A 16,766-nucleotide genomic window follows, 5' to 3' on the forward strand; every position below is an offset into this window, starting at 1 on the left:
GAGACAACCTTCATTTGAAAGATGCAATAGCATGCAACTTAACCAAGGAACCTTATTGGAAATGGAAATGAGGCAAATTTATAAGGGGAGAAAAAATGGTTGACCAAGTGGCATGAGTGATGAAGCACTCCACTTTTCCCAGGTATATGAGAAAAGGAAAACGGCTTCAGGTGCTCGATCTCTGCTCATGTGGGGAGCCTGTGAATTCACAGCGTGCTATGAATGTTCCCTCTCTCAAGTGCTAGGGGATATATCTGCCTCAAGTGTAAACGTGCATTTAGACTACCCCTCAAAGATGCTCTGTTCTCTAAGCCCTATGCTGTCTTCTCCCATGGAGCCCCAGAGCTGGTTTTCTCACTGGTATTAAGTGGTCCTCACTGATGTAAGAGTGACCTTTAATCTGCTCCTGTCCATTCAGGGTATGGCTACAGAGGAATCAGCTCGCTCTTTGTCCTGGATCTTTTCTAAATTCAATCACACTTTTAAAGCTATAGAGAAAAGCAGCCTGTGTAAAAGGAGAATGGCAAATTATATGGTACATTACACGCAAGGAGGACAGCAAGTTCCTATAGACTCCTGCTCTAACACAGTTCTGTCATTAAACTCTGCTGCTGCTGTTTTCTTTCCTTTAAAACAGAAGGCAAGCGAGCCAGAAGATTCAATACGGGAATCATTAGTAGTTGCCTGTTTATTAATCTCTCCACTGCTGGCTCTCACTCCTCCTGCTGCGCTCCTGTCACCAGCAACGTTGTGCTGAAATCGCGGGGCCGTGGCTACGTCCAGCCGCACGGGAGGGGGCCCGTCGGACACGTCTCGAGCGTTCGGCAGGGCATCCAGGGCTCCCGGGGCCAGACACATGTAGAAAGCTCACGAGCTCAGCAGGTGCCTTCCGGCAGGGAAAATGGGCAGAAGTGAATGTTCGGTAGAGTTGCAGGTGCATTAACCACCAGACAGTTCTGCCGTGAGTGAGGGCAAGATACACGACACTGTTTTTGTTTTTAAAACCTCTCCTTTGTACTGAATTAACAAGAATCGTTTCAGCAGTCTGCATCCACCCCCACCTCCCCGCCCCGAGCTCCTCCTTGTCTCTATCGCGTTTTTTTCTTTTCCTCTACTTGGTCCCGCACCGCACGGTGAGAACTGCGTTACTCGAGAGCGGCAGCTCTGCCTGTGCTGGCGCTCCCCGCGCTGGATCAGAGCCTGGGACGCGCGCAGCTCTCTGCGCGGAGCCTTCCCGCAGCTCCCGCACAGTCCGCACGCGCCTTGCGGTGCGTAACAGGAGCTGTGCTGGCAATTCCCCAAGACCGCAGATTCCTAGAGGTAGCTGAAAGTTGCGCTGGTGCCGTCCGTTTACTTGTTTAAACGCTTATGAAGACTGGCTTCTGGGTATTTGATCTGGTTTTATATGATAGTGCCAGTGCTTACTCATAAAGATCTCCATAGCTAGCAGGACTCCTGGTAAGTAGCGCTATGCAGAGCTCCACGCTTTTATCGGGGTTAGATATGCAGGAATATGACAGGGAGACATTCCCAAAGTACAGTGAAGCAATCTAACGGCACGACTGGTACCATCGTTACTGAGAGACGCAAGGCCACCGATGCCCTGTGTTGTGCTCTGAAGTTGTGCCCTGGAGTGCCTTTTAGCATAGGTTGCTCCAAGCCTGATCCGCTTTCTAGCAATGCGGTGTCTCTGAGCTCTGCATGCAATCTCTGGAACTGGGCAGCTGCTCGGGAGGTGAACAGCATCGTAGCCAGTCAAGCTATGCTTCTTCTGCTGGAGATTTGCTGATCTAATTTAGAGAGGGCCTAATATTCCCCTCCTAATTAATTTGTTCTGTTCGCCTGTGACTGAACTGGCTTTTATTCTTTGGGAGCTCCTCAAAAATTAGATGCAATACCTGATGGAATTTAATTATATAGGCTGGGAGAAAGTGATTAAGGGCAAAGGAAGGGCTGATCACACCACACACATGCTTCAAGGGTATTAGCAGAAGGCAAGTTAAAGGCTTCTTTTTCTCAGCTGGAGGGAGAATACTAAGGAGTGATTGTCTCCAGTAGGAACTTTAAGGTTAGAGATAAACATTCTTTGATATCTGAATGCCTTTGCAAGGGTCAGATGTGTATTACTAGACCTGCTCAGATCTGTCTCATATACCATTCCAGTGAAATTAGGTTTGCACATAACCCTTGGCCTTGTGCGGCAGATCTCAATTTTGATGTTCTTTAATCCCCTTGGGAGATGTGTGCTTCCATCACGGCTGCAAAGAGAAGGAACCACCAAGGAACTGAATACAAAGGTGTTTGCTCCTGATCTCTGCCAGGGCTAGCTTTCCCCAGAGTCTGGGAGGCCCTAGATCTCATATCCCAGTTCTCAGGGGCAGAACTGAGTTAGCCAAGATGCTAAATGTGAAGGGGATTCAAGAGTGGGCTCTTAGGGCAAACTTCAACTGAAATTCTGCAAATTGCACAATGCCACCAGTGCCTGGTCACCACAGCCATGCCCATCTCTGCTCCATGGCATAGAAATAACCCTTATTTAGATAAAAGTAGTGGAATTGCATAGAAGGGTGGCTAAGGAAAGAAATAGAACAGTGAAGAAGAGAGGGGAGAGGAAGAACTGGGGCAAATAAGAATGCCTGGTCACAAGAAACCGTTCAGTTAGACTCCTGGAAACTGCGCGGAATCACACAACTGAGGGTATCCAATGATAACATGAGTAACCACCAGGCTGTAAAAAGCACAAAGTACAGACTTTTCCAGGCATGTCCTGCATTTTAAGGTACTTGAGTAGCATGGACGTTCAGGCATCATCTGCCAGCAGGTCCTGTATGGAGCTGGGTTCTGAAACAGTGAAGGGAGAGGTGGTCTGGGAGCCAAGGTGTCCAGAAAGCCAGAGGCACCCAAAGTAGCATCAGCAAGGGACAGTTTCCCATGGCAAGGGTGGCTGCAGCCTCCTGGGGCACTGCGCTGAGCCAGGGACAGGTCAACTGAGTAACTTTAAAGGAAAGACAGTGAGCAGGAAGGTGACAGAGAATGTGTTTCTGCTCCCAGACTGGCAAGATCCTCTTGTGAAGGCACCTTAGGGATGCGGGAAGGGGTGTGAGTACAGGGATCTCCCAGAGGGGATCTTCTGGGCTGTACATTCTTACCCTAACATCACCATCCAGCTAAGTCCTAAAATAACTGGAAATGGAAGAAAATGTGTCAAAGTACTTTGCCTTAAGCAAGCTGGTTAAAACCCTGGTCTTCAGCAGCCTGACACATACTAGGAAAGATCTTTTTATACCCAATACAGAAGCCTTGTTCTACTTAGAAAATACTTAACACATCCTCACTTGGGAATTCAGCAGCAAGGGGCCAGGGGAAGCAGTGCAGAAGATGGCTTTGTTCCCAGCTCCTGCTCTGGTGCCACGGGACACACCAGCTCCAGAGTCACTGAGGAGGAAGCTTAACACTTTGAGACCACATCTGCCTTGATGGGGCATCCATGATCATTAGCAGTAGCCAGGTGAGAAGAGTCCTTGTGCTAATGAGCACCTCACAGCAGTGGTGGAGAAAAAGGACTGCCCTGCTGAGTGAGGACCCTGGAGCAGGATACCAGCACTTCCGTAGTGTGCAGCAAACACTTTCGTGTGCAAGTAATTTGCCTCACAAATACCAGTCCCGTCAGACTGTCTCTGACTGTCAGTGATAACGCTTGTCTGATTGACAAGTTGATGGGGGTCACTCAGAGCCCATCCTACTGCAAGAGAGGCCTGTCTCCCAAAACCACCTTTGATTTATCAGTAAACTATCTCTCTCAACTCCCACAAGCCTTCAAGAGCTTTATGGTGCTGTAGCCTTACTGCTGCTCTTATCCCAACCAGCTGGACACAGTAAAAGGAGCTGTCATCCTACTTTGGAGTTGAAAAGTAGACAAGCCCAGGCATACCCAGCTCTGCATGTTCAAAGAATCATAAAATAGGATCATAGAATCTTTGGGTTGGAAGGAACCTTTTAAGGTCATTTCCTCCAACCCCCCTGCAGTGAGTGGGGACATCTTCAGCTCGAGCAGGTTGCTCAGAATCCCGTCTAACCTGGCCTGGGGTGTGTCCAGGGATGGGGCATTGACCACCTCTCTGGGCAACTTGGGCCAGGATTTCATCATCCTCATTCTGAAAATTTTTTTCCTTAGATCCAGTCAAAATTTGTCTTCTTTTAGTTTAAAACCGTCACCCCTTGTCCTATCGCTACAAACCCTGCTAAGTCTGCCCCCACCTTTCTCCTCAGCCCCTCTCAGCCCTGGCAGCTGCACTAAGGTCTCCCCGGAGCCTTCTCTGCTCCAGGCTGAGCCCCCCCAGCTCTCCCAGCCTGTCCTCCCAGCAGAGCTGTTCCAGCCCTCGGAGCATTGCTGGGGCCTCCTCTGGCCCCGCTCCAGCAGGTCCATGTCTCTCCTGTGCCGAGGGCTCCAGAGCTGGACGCAGCACTGCAGGGGGGTCTCCCCAGAGCGGGGCAGAGGGGCAGAATCCCCTCCCTCGCCCTGCTGGCCACGCGGCTTTGGGGGCAGCCCAGGACACAGTTGGCTTCTGGGCTGCGAGCCCACATTGCCGGCTCGTGTCCAGCTTTTCATCTGCCAGGACTCCCAAGTCCTTCACAGGGCTGCTCTCCATCCCTTCACCCCCAGCCTGTGCTGATACCTGAAGGGGTTGCCCTGACCCAGGGGCAGGACCCTGCACTTGGCCTTGTTGAACCTCATGAGGTTCACACGGGCCCATTCCTCGAGCTTGTCCAGGTCCCTCTGGATGGCATCCTGTCCCTCAGGTGTGTCAACTGCACCATCCAGCTTGGTGTCATCTGCAAACTTGCTGCGGGTGCACTCGATCCCACTGTCTATGTCATTGATGAAGGTATTAAAGAGTACTGGTCCCAGTATGGACCCCTGAGGACCCCTGAGTTCCCACACAAATAACATCTCTTAGCCAAGAGAGAGGTCAAAGCTACCCCATCTGCTGAGCTAATTAAGCACAGTCACACGGTCCAGGAGACTGCAGTAACTGCTCCCAGATTTGTATGAGAGAGGATTAAAAGCTGCTATGAAAACAGCCACAAATATGAAGCGCTTCACAACTCACCCACTATCTCTGCAGCCAGCTGGTGGCTCCCAGTCAGTCTGCCCAGGCGGATGTGCCTGGGATTATCCTGCCTCCTGATGCACCAAGCTGCTGGATCTGCTCAGAGACACTGAGGACTGGGAGGTTTGGCTGCTGCACAGCCTGGTTCTGCCAACTTGCAGGATGGCATGAGTGAGTCCTTCCTGTGCTCAAGAGCAAAATGAGATGCTCTCTAAGAGCTTGCTCCCATGTGAATATCACGATGAGAAACTAGAAATAAAGCAAGACACAACTTTGTAGAGTCTTTTGACACAGTTGGGTCTCAGGTCTCAGAATGACACTATGGGGCACCAATTTCCTGCTAACAAAGTGCATGCTATACTTTTTGTCCCTCTGTAGTCAAAGCCTAGATCATTGGCTTTTCCTTGGTATGGAAATGGTCTCTGATTTTATCCCACAGGATATACCGGTTTTGCCTTTTCTGGTATTTGAAAGGGTTTTAGATGTGTGCACAAAATTTTAATTTAATGAACTTACTACCTAGGGTGGGAGTTGTGAGGTGGGGAGAATGTGTCAATGCCTGAAAAGGAAAAACCCTGAGTGAATTAAAAAATGAAAGAGATAATGCACTAATTCAAAAAGCTAGAGTTGGTAATGATTGCTAATACTAGACTTTAAACTGTCTAGTCTGAGCTATACATTTGCTTTGCTGCTTCCCAGTTTTTTGTTTGTTTTACTGGTTTTACAGTTTTATGGCTGTTAACCTCATGAGCATGGCAATCCTGACACAGCTCTGACAGCGGTGATGATAATGACCAACGATGGTCTCTTATGATTAAGCAGTCTACCAGCATGCTTGTGCCTCGCCTCTTTTCCTGAATATCTTTTTAAAAGATGAGTTATAGTGAGTATGTAGTGAAACAGAGGAACATGCTTTAGAAGGGAAAGAAATTTAGGCTCCAATTTGGCTTGGGAAACCTTTTGACCAGTGTTATTTTGTGTTTTAGGAGGAAAAAAAAAAATTTCTCAGATGAGCTATGGTAGTTTGTGTCCTGTACTAGTCCTCGTGGCTTGTTTTTTATGCCCAGTGCAGTACCGTGGCTTTTCTGTGCTCCTGCAGCCCATACAAAATGCAATTCCTCCCATTTTATAGCTGTCTGCAGCTGGAACTTGGACTCCCAAAACAGGAGAGAAGTGGTATGCAGCAAGGCAGCCCGTCTGGAGGATGCCACAGCCCTGCATCGCAGCTTTCCTTCCTAAGCAGGACTAGGGACAAAGGCAAATCCCAGCGCAAGGTGCTGTGCAACTACATCAGACTGCGTTACCCCAGATCAACATCCCCTCTGTACGCAGAGAACTGGCAGCTTGAGCAAAATAACACACAAGGTATTTGGAGACTAATGTTTCTGCATCTATTTTGGGGTTAAGTGACATCAAGCTGATGGATGTGTGTGAGATTTGCCTCTTTGTGCCTGACCCACAAGGAAAAAGGAGCCAGAAGACATCGAGATTACCTAGCGCTTTAATTCAGCACAGGCTTGTAGTTTGGGAGATCTCAGGCAAAGCTGGCTGGAAACTGGTGCTGAAGTTCCACAAAAATGAATGGCCTGATCAATTAGAAAGAAAGAGAATCTATCAGGCCAATCAAACACTTCACGCTGGACTTCTATTATTTTTATACTATTTTTTAGGTGAGAGTTTGTTGAAGTCACAACTTGTTTTGAGCAGGAAACCTTGTCTTTTTCATTTGGAGAATGTCAATGTTAAATGCATCAGTGTGTTGAGAAGGAAACCAAAGAAAGAATACACACTGGGAAATATAACAAAACTGTCTGCTGCTCTTAGAGAGACTGTCAACTTCTGGTCCAACCCTAAGGGCAGGAGCCAGCATAGACATGTCACAGTGCTCCACAGCTGGGATTGGGAGAGTGCAACAAGCCTAAAATGCTAAGGAAAACTGTCCTTGGGGTCCCAGAGTGTCCTGATATTACTGGATGCTAACCAAAGAGTGTAGAAGTATAGAAGAACTTGTGTTTTGTAAACTTTAATTATGGGACAGGGGGAAGATCTTCCTAAGAGGGCAGGTTGTCACGCATCTGCCACTGGTTGGCTTTGCATCCTCCAGTGAAGGAGAAGCTGGCCATTGCCAGAGTCCGACGTGAGACCGGAGAGCAGGGCTGAGCAGGCTGGAGATGCCAATGGACCAGTTCTGCTTTGGGAATTGAGACAGAGAAACCTAACTGGATCTTGTGAGTCATAGACTCCTCACAAGAATTTTGTGACCGTACAGGTGGCTCAGGAGGAAAATCACCAGATATGACCATACCTCAGACCCTGGCGGTTCATGTTTGAAGGTAAATAGGGTTGTGGTCTAACTGCTGTACAAATGGTGGTAATCATGTTGTGAGCTGTACTCCTGGAAAATATACCTGCCCATATCCATAACATGCCAGGGAGGAGGAGAAGAGCCTCTTGTGCTGTCTCTAAAAGGCAGCACTGCTCTAAATCCAAGGCAATAGCTAATGGGGATCACAAGCTGCATGCTGCAGCAGACCCACTGTTATCCCCCACACTTCCTGGTGGGAGTTTTTGTGTTGATGAACTGCTTCAGTTTGTGGCTCTTGATTTCTGTATGTTATTTGAAGCAGAGGAAAGACACGGAAATGGGTAATCCAGGCCTTAATATGCGAATGCTGGTCAGATGTAAGTGATGAGAGACCAGGGACAGAGCCTGCCTTACACATATCACAAAGCTTTGTAGGATCAGACCCTGCAATACTGATACGCAGTTGGTGCAAGCCATTGATTAGCGCCCAAAGCATGAAATAATTAGCGCTGTAGACATGGCATCATCATCACAACCATTGTGTCTTAAAAGCAAAGAAACAGATGAAGACGGTGGGCGGCTTCCTTCCCTGCACTGCTGCAGCCTCTGCAACATGCTGTGCAGCCATTACTGCACCCCAGCATGTTCTCCAGCCCTGCCACTGCACGAAGAAGTAAATGAGTCCTTGGGGAGCCTTAGTCCTTTAATGAAAATCAGCCAGTAACAGTGTGCTGTTCAGACACACTAATGAAAAAATTTTGTCTTCCCAGGGGCAAAGCTTCTCACGCTCCTTGGGCACTCTTCTTCCAGGAACCAGTGAATTTCAAGATAGGCAATGAACCCTGAATGACATGGGCCCAACAAGGAAAGCTGGATGCGGCTGGAGAGGTGAACTACTGGTGCTGGCGAGGTTACTCCAGTGTCATTGTCCCTAGGCTCCCGAGTCCACTGTGGTGCTCTCTGGCCTGTACTGGGACTTCGGATTTCTGTGCTGTTCTCTCTTAACTCCTCCCTTACCCCTCTCCTCAGTTTCAGACCTAGATCATAAAAAATGTCAGGGAGTTTCACAGACTTTTCAGATGATCTCAGCAGACCAAAGGGCAGATCTGGATGATTCCCTCCTCCGCTTTCTAACATATAGCCAGGGAGCAGTAGGAAAGATGGAATGAATGGAGAGCATGGAGAGATATAGGAGGGACATGAGAAAGGAGAATGGCGAAGAAAAGAGGAAAGCAAAAAAGAGAAGGAGATGGGTGTAATTTAACAAAAACCCCGTAACAGGAGCTCCTCTATCCACTCCTACCAGACTAGAGACTGCTCTGGGCGGTTACTGAAGGGAACAGGGCATGGGCAAGGGGCATCCATCTTACAGCTCACAGATGTGAAAGATGCACCATTACCTGAACTGGGCAAAGATGACAGGTCATGGGAAGTGTCACACACCAAAACACAAGGTTTCCCATTCTTATCCTGTGCATTGTGGCTGTGAAAGTGGTTTGGGTTGGTCAGAAGATCAGGCTGACAGAGATTTCTTTTTTCATGTTGGTAGGAGCAAGCCAAGAGCAGGTATTTTTCCAGGAGTCAAGCAATTCAACGTCCATGTCAAAAACACCGGACTTTTTTAAAGCTCATGGCAGGCCTGCACCACTTTGCATTTGGGATAGGTGTTTGGACCAAAACTATTACATCTCAGACACAGTGATCACTTTTCCTTCTGTCTTTAGGAAACAACACAATTTTTTACAAGATGCTAGCAGCTTTTTCCTAGCAATCCATTTTGGCACTGCATTTCTCTGTTTCACAAGCAGAATCAGCTCTGTGTGCAGTATTTCTTTATTTCTTTCAGCTCTATATGAAGCTGGCACACTAAACTCCATAGGTACCTCACACCTGTGATACTGTGAACACTGATGAGTTACATCATGTGCCTCTGGATCTTCTATGCTATCATTCAAGCTTCTCAAAATTCAACACAACTCTCTTTTCAAGTCCGGAAAGACACCTGAGAATTTCCGAAGGATCCCAAAATGTCATCACAAAGGAAGAATCAGTTTCTATTGCAGTTCTGATGTGATGCTCACACTGCAGCCCAAGCATTAAGAAAGGGCAAACTATACCACCTTGCCCAGCTCTTGCCTCTGCAGTCTAATTTCCCCTCCTGTGATGAGTGATTTAACCCAGCTCTGAAGGGACTATAGGTGAGGCAAGCGAGCCCTCTGACCAGCAATCTGTACGCTGAAGATCCAGCCCTCAAGGAAGGCAGGAACAGTTTATCATTTCCAAAGGAGCTCCATAGCTTGACAGATGCCAGCTGCTGGGGGTGCCTCGGGTAAAACGGATTTGCTATTAGAAACTCCAGACGTGTCTGGGTGGAAAGCCCTCCTTGCACATCCTGCTGTGCCTTGTGAGGGAAGTCTCGTTGCATTGCCCAACTCCCTGACCGTGCCTTAGCTCTTTGGGCTCAGGGATTTTCCCTGTTGCCACCTGCTACAGCAGTGTCCAGGCCAGCCATGCCTGCACAGCTGAGCACCAGAGGTGAACTGGGGGAAGGTACCAAGCGGGGGTACCTCACGAGAGAAGCCTTTTGTTCTCCTGAACTGGAGATAAGATTCTGATTAAGTTAAACAGGAACAGTTGGATGGCAAGAAGCTGGGATACCTTCAGGGCATGGTTTAACTCCTAAAAGAGTAGTGCAAAAGCTGTTATGCCATCCAGCCTGGAGCCTCTCATAGGCTGTTATGCAATGGCTCGGTGTGCACAGGAGAGAGCAAGGGAGCGCTTAGCTCAGCACTCTTAGCTGAAGAATTATACCTCCCATTATATTTACTGTCAGATAGAGAAGGTTCAGTCTGCTACAGAAGGCATTCATTTGCCCTAAGTTTGCTCTGAAGACATTTAATCCTTTACCTGGCCACTCCTTTCTACCTTCAGTGGAAAAGACATGAACATCTTTGTTTCAAGATAGATCAGTTAAAATCTTCTACTAGGTTGCGTACTTCCCTCCACTTCACCAGGAGCCTCCATGACCCGTTCAAGACTTAGAGTTCTGAATTTGCAGTCAAAGAGGAGGTTCTTGGATGTGAGAGTCTCTGGAGGCAGGTGTCAGCCTCTGTCTGATGACCCAAGCACCACGGGAATTTGATGGTTGTCAGTTGCTCTGAGACCTGGTTAGGGAAAACTTCATTCATTTAACTGTCTTCAGTTGTCTAGAATAAACAACTGAAATGCTCCCTATCCAGATTTGCTACCAAATCCAGGATGCTTCAAACTTTTCCTACTGTTTACTCATGTGAGCACGGTGGGTGGAGACACTGCTAAATGTGGGAGTTGATGGAAGGGGATGCTGCAGTGATGGCTATGATGGAAGGAAAAATGACAGTCTGGACTTGGTTGTGATGTTAGCCTGCTTGTCTTTGTTGGACAAGTTGTGTCTCTGCCTGCGCTTCAGTTTGACAACTGGTAGATGGTGATAATACTTATTTTCTCAGCTGGGCTTTGGGAGCTTCCTTATTAATATTTATTAAGTGCTCTCTTTATAATTGTGAGTAAATAGATGGGTATATGGAGTTGACAGTCTAAAGATGCAAGTTGTTCTGTTTCACACACTTAAATGTAGTCATTGATGGTTTTTGCTTTCATTGGAAGCAAAGAAATTAGGAACAACATCTTCAAAAACTCACATCTCAAACTGAGCCCAAATTATGAAAGAAAAGTCAGCACTTAAGATGCAAATCCTGCTGACATTAGGGGAGACTTGGAAAAGCTCTTGTAGATACTTCATGTGCCTAAAGATATAGATAGGTGCCTGTTGAAATTTATAGAAGTGCTGAAGTGTCTAGATCCTTTCTTAAATCAATTTGACAGGGGACATCATGCTCAGATACTCAAAAGTATTTGGGATCTTATCACCCACTCATTTTCCTGTGACATCTGTAGTAGATTATCTTTGAGGACCTTCTGGGAATCCCCCTAGTTGTCTTTTCACATGTTCCTATTCCCCTCTGTCCTGATCAGCAGCTGTCCTTGACCTTGTCCTTGTTTCCAACTCATCAGGCAACTGCTAATGCATATTTCTAGTAAATCCCTTGCTCATGTAATGGTGGAACTCCTTGAGCACCAAGTGCCTCCAGCTATCATTGCCTAAACACTGAGTCCAGTGATGGCCCTTCCATGGCACCCCTCACTACCTCCTCTACCAAAGCTATTGCTGTTTCATAGGGACCAGAAGACTAACTCTTCTTCTCTGACGGGAATTGCCCTTAGCAGTGTTTTCAGCACCCTGTTCACTCACTCACCCATCTGCAATAACCCGTACATAACGCAAGCCCTGGATGCAAGCACAGTTAAGCATGCTGCTTCTGAACGCAGTGTCTCCTAGAAGGCAGAGATCAACACCAGGGCTTAGAAGACATGTCTACTGTTGCTGGCTTCACTCCATGATGGCTAGTTGAATTTGGGGTAACGTTTCATACCTCCTCCTGACTCAGTTTCCCCATAAATTCTGGATGTTGATTCCCTCCATTATTAAGTACTTGGAAACGCACTAAAAATAACACTTAAAAGCAAGGGAGGGTTGCTCTTGAGGGAAAGTCAATACTGCTTTAAAAATTACTTTAGAATAATGGTGATGCTGGTCCTGCATGATTATCAGAGATTCTTTTATTGATTATTAGGTGATTATATTTTCATGCTTCCCTGAATTCCTGCACTTGGACTATTCTGCAGCTGACCCTTGAAGATTGCTCCATCCTTTATTGTGAGAGCTTGTACTGATAAGCAATGGGTGATCACGGCATAGCCACGCACTGCCACACACTGTGCAGACTGCAGTAGCCGAGATGCTTTCTAGTAGTGGGATCCTACCGGGATCCCAAAGCAGAGATCTCGAAGGAATCCCCCACTCCACAAGTGTGGGAGGTGGTTTTCACAAAGCAACTTGCTGCCAGGCCTGCTGTGTATTTAAATTGCTAATGTGAATGTGCAGTGTGTATCCCAATGGAGAGCTGGTAACACACTTGAGATCTCAAGTTTAATAGGCCGAATGTAACACTGACGTCTTGTATGTATTTCATGCTTGGCGTTAGTCGCTCCAACAGGATTTAGAGGTATAAGTAGAGCAGTCAAGATTGGCCTGGAAATGGCTGAACAGAAACAAAGGGAACAAAGGTCTACAACCAAGCCTGAAAGACAAGGGTGATGTTATAAATAAAATTTTAGTCAATAAGAAAGAGGAAAACAAGTGTAAGTTAAAAGGCTACTGAGAAGATAAAGGACTGGGAAAGCTTCCTGTAAGTGTTTCGATGTATGCTGGTGCTGAATGAAGAGGCTGGAGAGAACGGACAGATGAGCATCTTCCACTAAAATAACAAAATACTAGTAAATCAGTACGTGCAGACAACTGGAGGAGTCTAGCTCTTCATGAATGTTTAAAGGAGGCAAAGCCCGGGAGGTGTCCTGCCTGGCTGTGAAGGGCCAACGTGCTGAGCCTCATATTGCCGATGCCAAGAACAGGTATTAACATCTGCAAGTTGTTGCAGGGCAGGCACCCTGTGGCTCCTGGCTTGAGCTAGCATAGGTGCTCTTCCTCCAGAGATCTAAAAGCTCTTTTAGGAAGTGTGACATGGCACAGCTGTTATATCTTTGCCTCTCTCTTGTCCTTCCTCAGCTGCTGCCCTAGAGTATGGACACAGAAGGGCTCACATCCATTAAGTCAAGTGGGAACACGGGATTTCAGCACCAGATTTCTGCCCTGAGATCCCTGCAGGTCTCAGTCGAATTGCTCTTCTACACCCACATTCTCATAAGCCCACGTTCCTGAGTTGCTGTGAGCAACACCACAGCTTTGCCTTTGTTTCAAAGATCTGACTGCAGGCTCTCTCTCCACACAGCGGAGTCCCTTTCTCTCTGGCCTGTTGGGATTTCTTCCCTTTGCAGTGCGGCAGGATAAGCCAGTCTGCCTCTGATACCGAACTCTGTGAGAGCGATATCGCAATTTAAAACCACTTGGTGCGGTGTTAAACGACTCTTCTGCAGGATTTACTTGAGGAGAACATGTGGCACAGCTGTACGGTGTAAGCCAGGCTCCATTTTTATGACCAATCCTTTGCAGAACCACTGTGCCCAGCCGTCTGGCCATGCTGGCCAGAGCTGAGCATGCCCCTCAGCTCTTCACGTACTGTGCCTGTCGCTGTTTGCACCTCTGATCACGCATGACCAGCCACAGCGGTGACTGCAGCAGGTACCTCCTGTCTCCTGGATGGCTCTGCTCCACACGCCCAGGCAGTCCCACCACCCTTGCATCCTTCTGCTCAGCTTAATGGGCAGCTGAAAAAAACAATGCCCCAGCACCTGCCTATTTTACATCAGCATGGGAATGTTTTACTGCCCATGCTGTCGGGAGATGTCACGGAGCTAAATTGCACAAGACAGCCACTGATGGATTATGGCACCCAAAATTAACAAGAAGGATATTTATATTTTCACTGACGAAGCCTTGGAATGAGTCCCTTTTCGTTTGGCAGCGCTCTCCCAGAACTGCATTAGAAAGCTGCTAAGGGCTAAGGCAGATGCTTGCAGAAAGTGAGCGCTGGCTTTGTTTACTAGGTAGTTACTCTCACAGGGAGGAATTCAGCCAGTTGCTTTGATCTTAAAGGTGACACCATTATTTTTCTGCCTTTGCTGACTGAAAGTGAGATCAGCTTTGGCCCCTTTTTTAAACAGTGTTACTTGGGGGCAACAATTGTCTTGGGCTGAGTCACTCTGAGCCTTTTTCTAGTCCTGGGCCAAATTTGCACGTGATTTTGATTGTCTCCTGTCAGGAAAAACTCTGTCAGAGTTCCTTGGTTGAGAGCTCTTAGCAAGAAAGTCTGCAGTGGCTCAGTAAAATCAGCGCAAAGCCATAGGAAGGGTGGCACGGTCAGATGGCTTCAGCAGCTCCCCGAGTCTGCTCTGCTGCGCGCTGCACTCTGCCCCGGGCAGGGGCGGTCGGCAGGGATGTGACACGCGCCAGCCCGTCCCTTGTGAGCCAGCCTGGGATGTGCGACGGCCACCACCAAACCAGCTCCTTGGTTTAGCAACTGGAAGCAAGAGTGATTTTAACCCGTGAACCTGCAGTTGGTGTCAGAACCTCTCCCTAACCCCGGGGGAGCATGACAACGAGCAGCAGAAGCCACATGCAGACCTGGTACACAACCGGGAGGACCCTGTGTCCCGGTGGGCAAGGCAAGGCTTCGTCCATCTGCCCCTCAGCGCTGGCGTTCGCTCTCCCTCCCTGACAGTCCGCTGGCAGTCGGCAAGCTGGCCTGCAGGGCAGATGCCATGCCATGTTGCTTCTTGGACTGTTTTCTGTTTGGCTGAATTGCTAATGCCATAGTAATTACTTAGGAAAATTCCTTAATCAAAATCACATTTGTGGAGGTAATGAGCAAATAGGTCAAGGAGAGCAATGCGCCTTATAAGCAGGAGCCGCTTCCCTGAGAACCTGCAGAGCTGGCTGCCTCGAAGGGCCATCGTGGAGGCCCAGGGGGGACAGGGCTGTGGTCCAAGGCGTGTTTGAAGTGCAAACAGTCTAACCGAGACTGCCCTTTTGGACGCTACATGCACTGGGGATGCTGCAATGCACACTTCCTCAGAGAGCCCCGCCCAGCGCGGCCCGGATCCATGCAGCAGTTGCTGGGTCTCCCAGGAGCATATTGCTTCTAAGGAGATGCCTTTAGTCTCTGAACGGATCTGACCATCAGCTTCAGTATCCAGAGATCTTAGAGGAAACCTGGGTGATAGAAGCTGTCCTGGATTCTTGGAAGGGGGAGGTCAGTCAGAGACTCAGATAGTCCAAGACATTGCAAGCACAGAATAGATTTTCTCCAAGACTGCATGTTTTACACAACTAAATACAGAGATGAAGTAGGTACTTCATTTAAGACCTAAAACGCCAGCTAGGTGTTCAGTATCCCTGGCTACCTCCCTGTCCAATGTACAGCTTGCTGGCCTCCCTCTTGCTGATGTAGGAAATCTTTTCACTAAACTATTATCTTCATACAGTTAAGTCCCCGTTGCAGCCTCAGATTTGAGAGTTCAGAATAATTCCACATCACATACAACCTTTTGTCACTTCACTGTACATCTTTTATAGATCATTCAAAAATACACTGAGCAACACATGTCCCAACGCATATCTCCTAGGACTCTAATCATTCGCCCAGTGCAAAACCTGACTGTTTGTTCTCATCCATTGCTTTCTATCATTTAAACTGTTATTAATTCTTAAGAAGACCTCTCCTCTTACCCCGTGGTATTCTCAAGAACTGTTGATGAAAGACCTCACTGACAATTTCCAAAGAAAAATGACTACTCTGCCTTGACAGAATCACTTCCATCCACACGTCAGTCAATTCCTTCACAGAGCACTAGCAGACTCATAATGCGTGCTCTCCTTTCACAACAGCCATCTTGTCTCTTCTACCTCATCTTATTATAAACCCTCACGGTGCACCTGCTCTACCAGCTCGTCTTTCACATTTCCAGCATCGTCTCTAAAGCCTTTCTAAAGCCGAGCATTGTGTTTGCCACCTTCCATTCACCTGGCACAACGGCTGGTTAAATGGTTAGACTGAACTTCAGAGTAACTCAGCAGCTCTTCTTTAAAATCCCTTGAGTAAATATTATCTAGTCCAGGTTACTTTTGACCATTTCATTGATAAGATTTTACACAAAACTTCACTGATTCTTCAGTTTTAGGGAGATCATCAGAAACAGCCCCTACATTGCATGTGGGAATCTCCTGTCCCACTCCACTACAGAGATTAAGAGTGCAAAGATTAAAGTTTCAGTGGTTTTGTCTTCCTTGAGTACACTCATCTTTTGAAGATACACATTGTCATAATTTTCTAGCAATGTCTGCCTAAAATTTTTCCTCCTTTAGATCGAGACATCAGTTTACACAAGAAAAAAAGATAACATTTTTCTGTTGCAAAATCTCTTTTCATCTAGCACAGGGGAGATTCCTGAAGCACACATAACATTTGTCTGGGAGAGAAAGCTCCCTCAAGCTTTGTCCCAAAAACTAAGGACAATTACAGATCTGAGCCTCTGCAACCCTGATAGGAAGGAATTTGTGGGTTTTTTTAATCTATTAGCTGTAGTAAAGGAATTGACATAATTCACCAACAGAAAACCAAGAGCAAAAGCAAAAAGAGTCCTCAAACCTATCAAAGCCAGACATTCCATTGCACATGCTTCCTCCTGGGAGAGGAGGAAAATACATGCAAGCCCAAACTGAAGTTAGCCGTGGTCTTTAATGCATTGCTGGAAAGTACATGGACACTCCCTTGAGACGAAGACCCACCCTCCCT

The 16,766-nt window shown here is 47.4% G+C and overlaps 1 protein-coding gene across 2 annotated transcripts in view; it reads right to left on the reverse strand.

Annotated features, from left to right (window-relative positions):
• Positions 1–16,766, reverse strand: part of SHISA6 (shisa family member 6) — a gene marked incomplete at its 3' end in the record, with an annotated part of 259,658 nt that overhangs the window by 211,958 nt on the left and 30,934 nt on the right. The window lies entirely within an intron of this gene.

This window comes from Phaethon aethereus (assembly GCF_964289735.1).
Source record: "Phaethon aethereus genome assembly, chromosome: 18".
In the NCBI taxonomy this organism is placed as follows: domain Eukaryota; kingdom Metazoa; phylum Chordata; class Aves; order Phaethontiformes; family Phaethontidae; genus Phaethon; species Phaethon aethereus.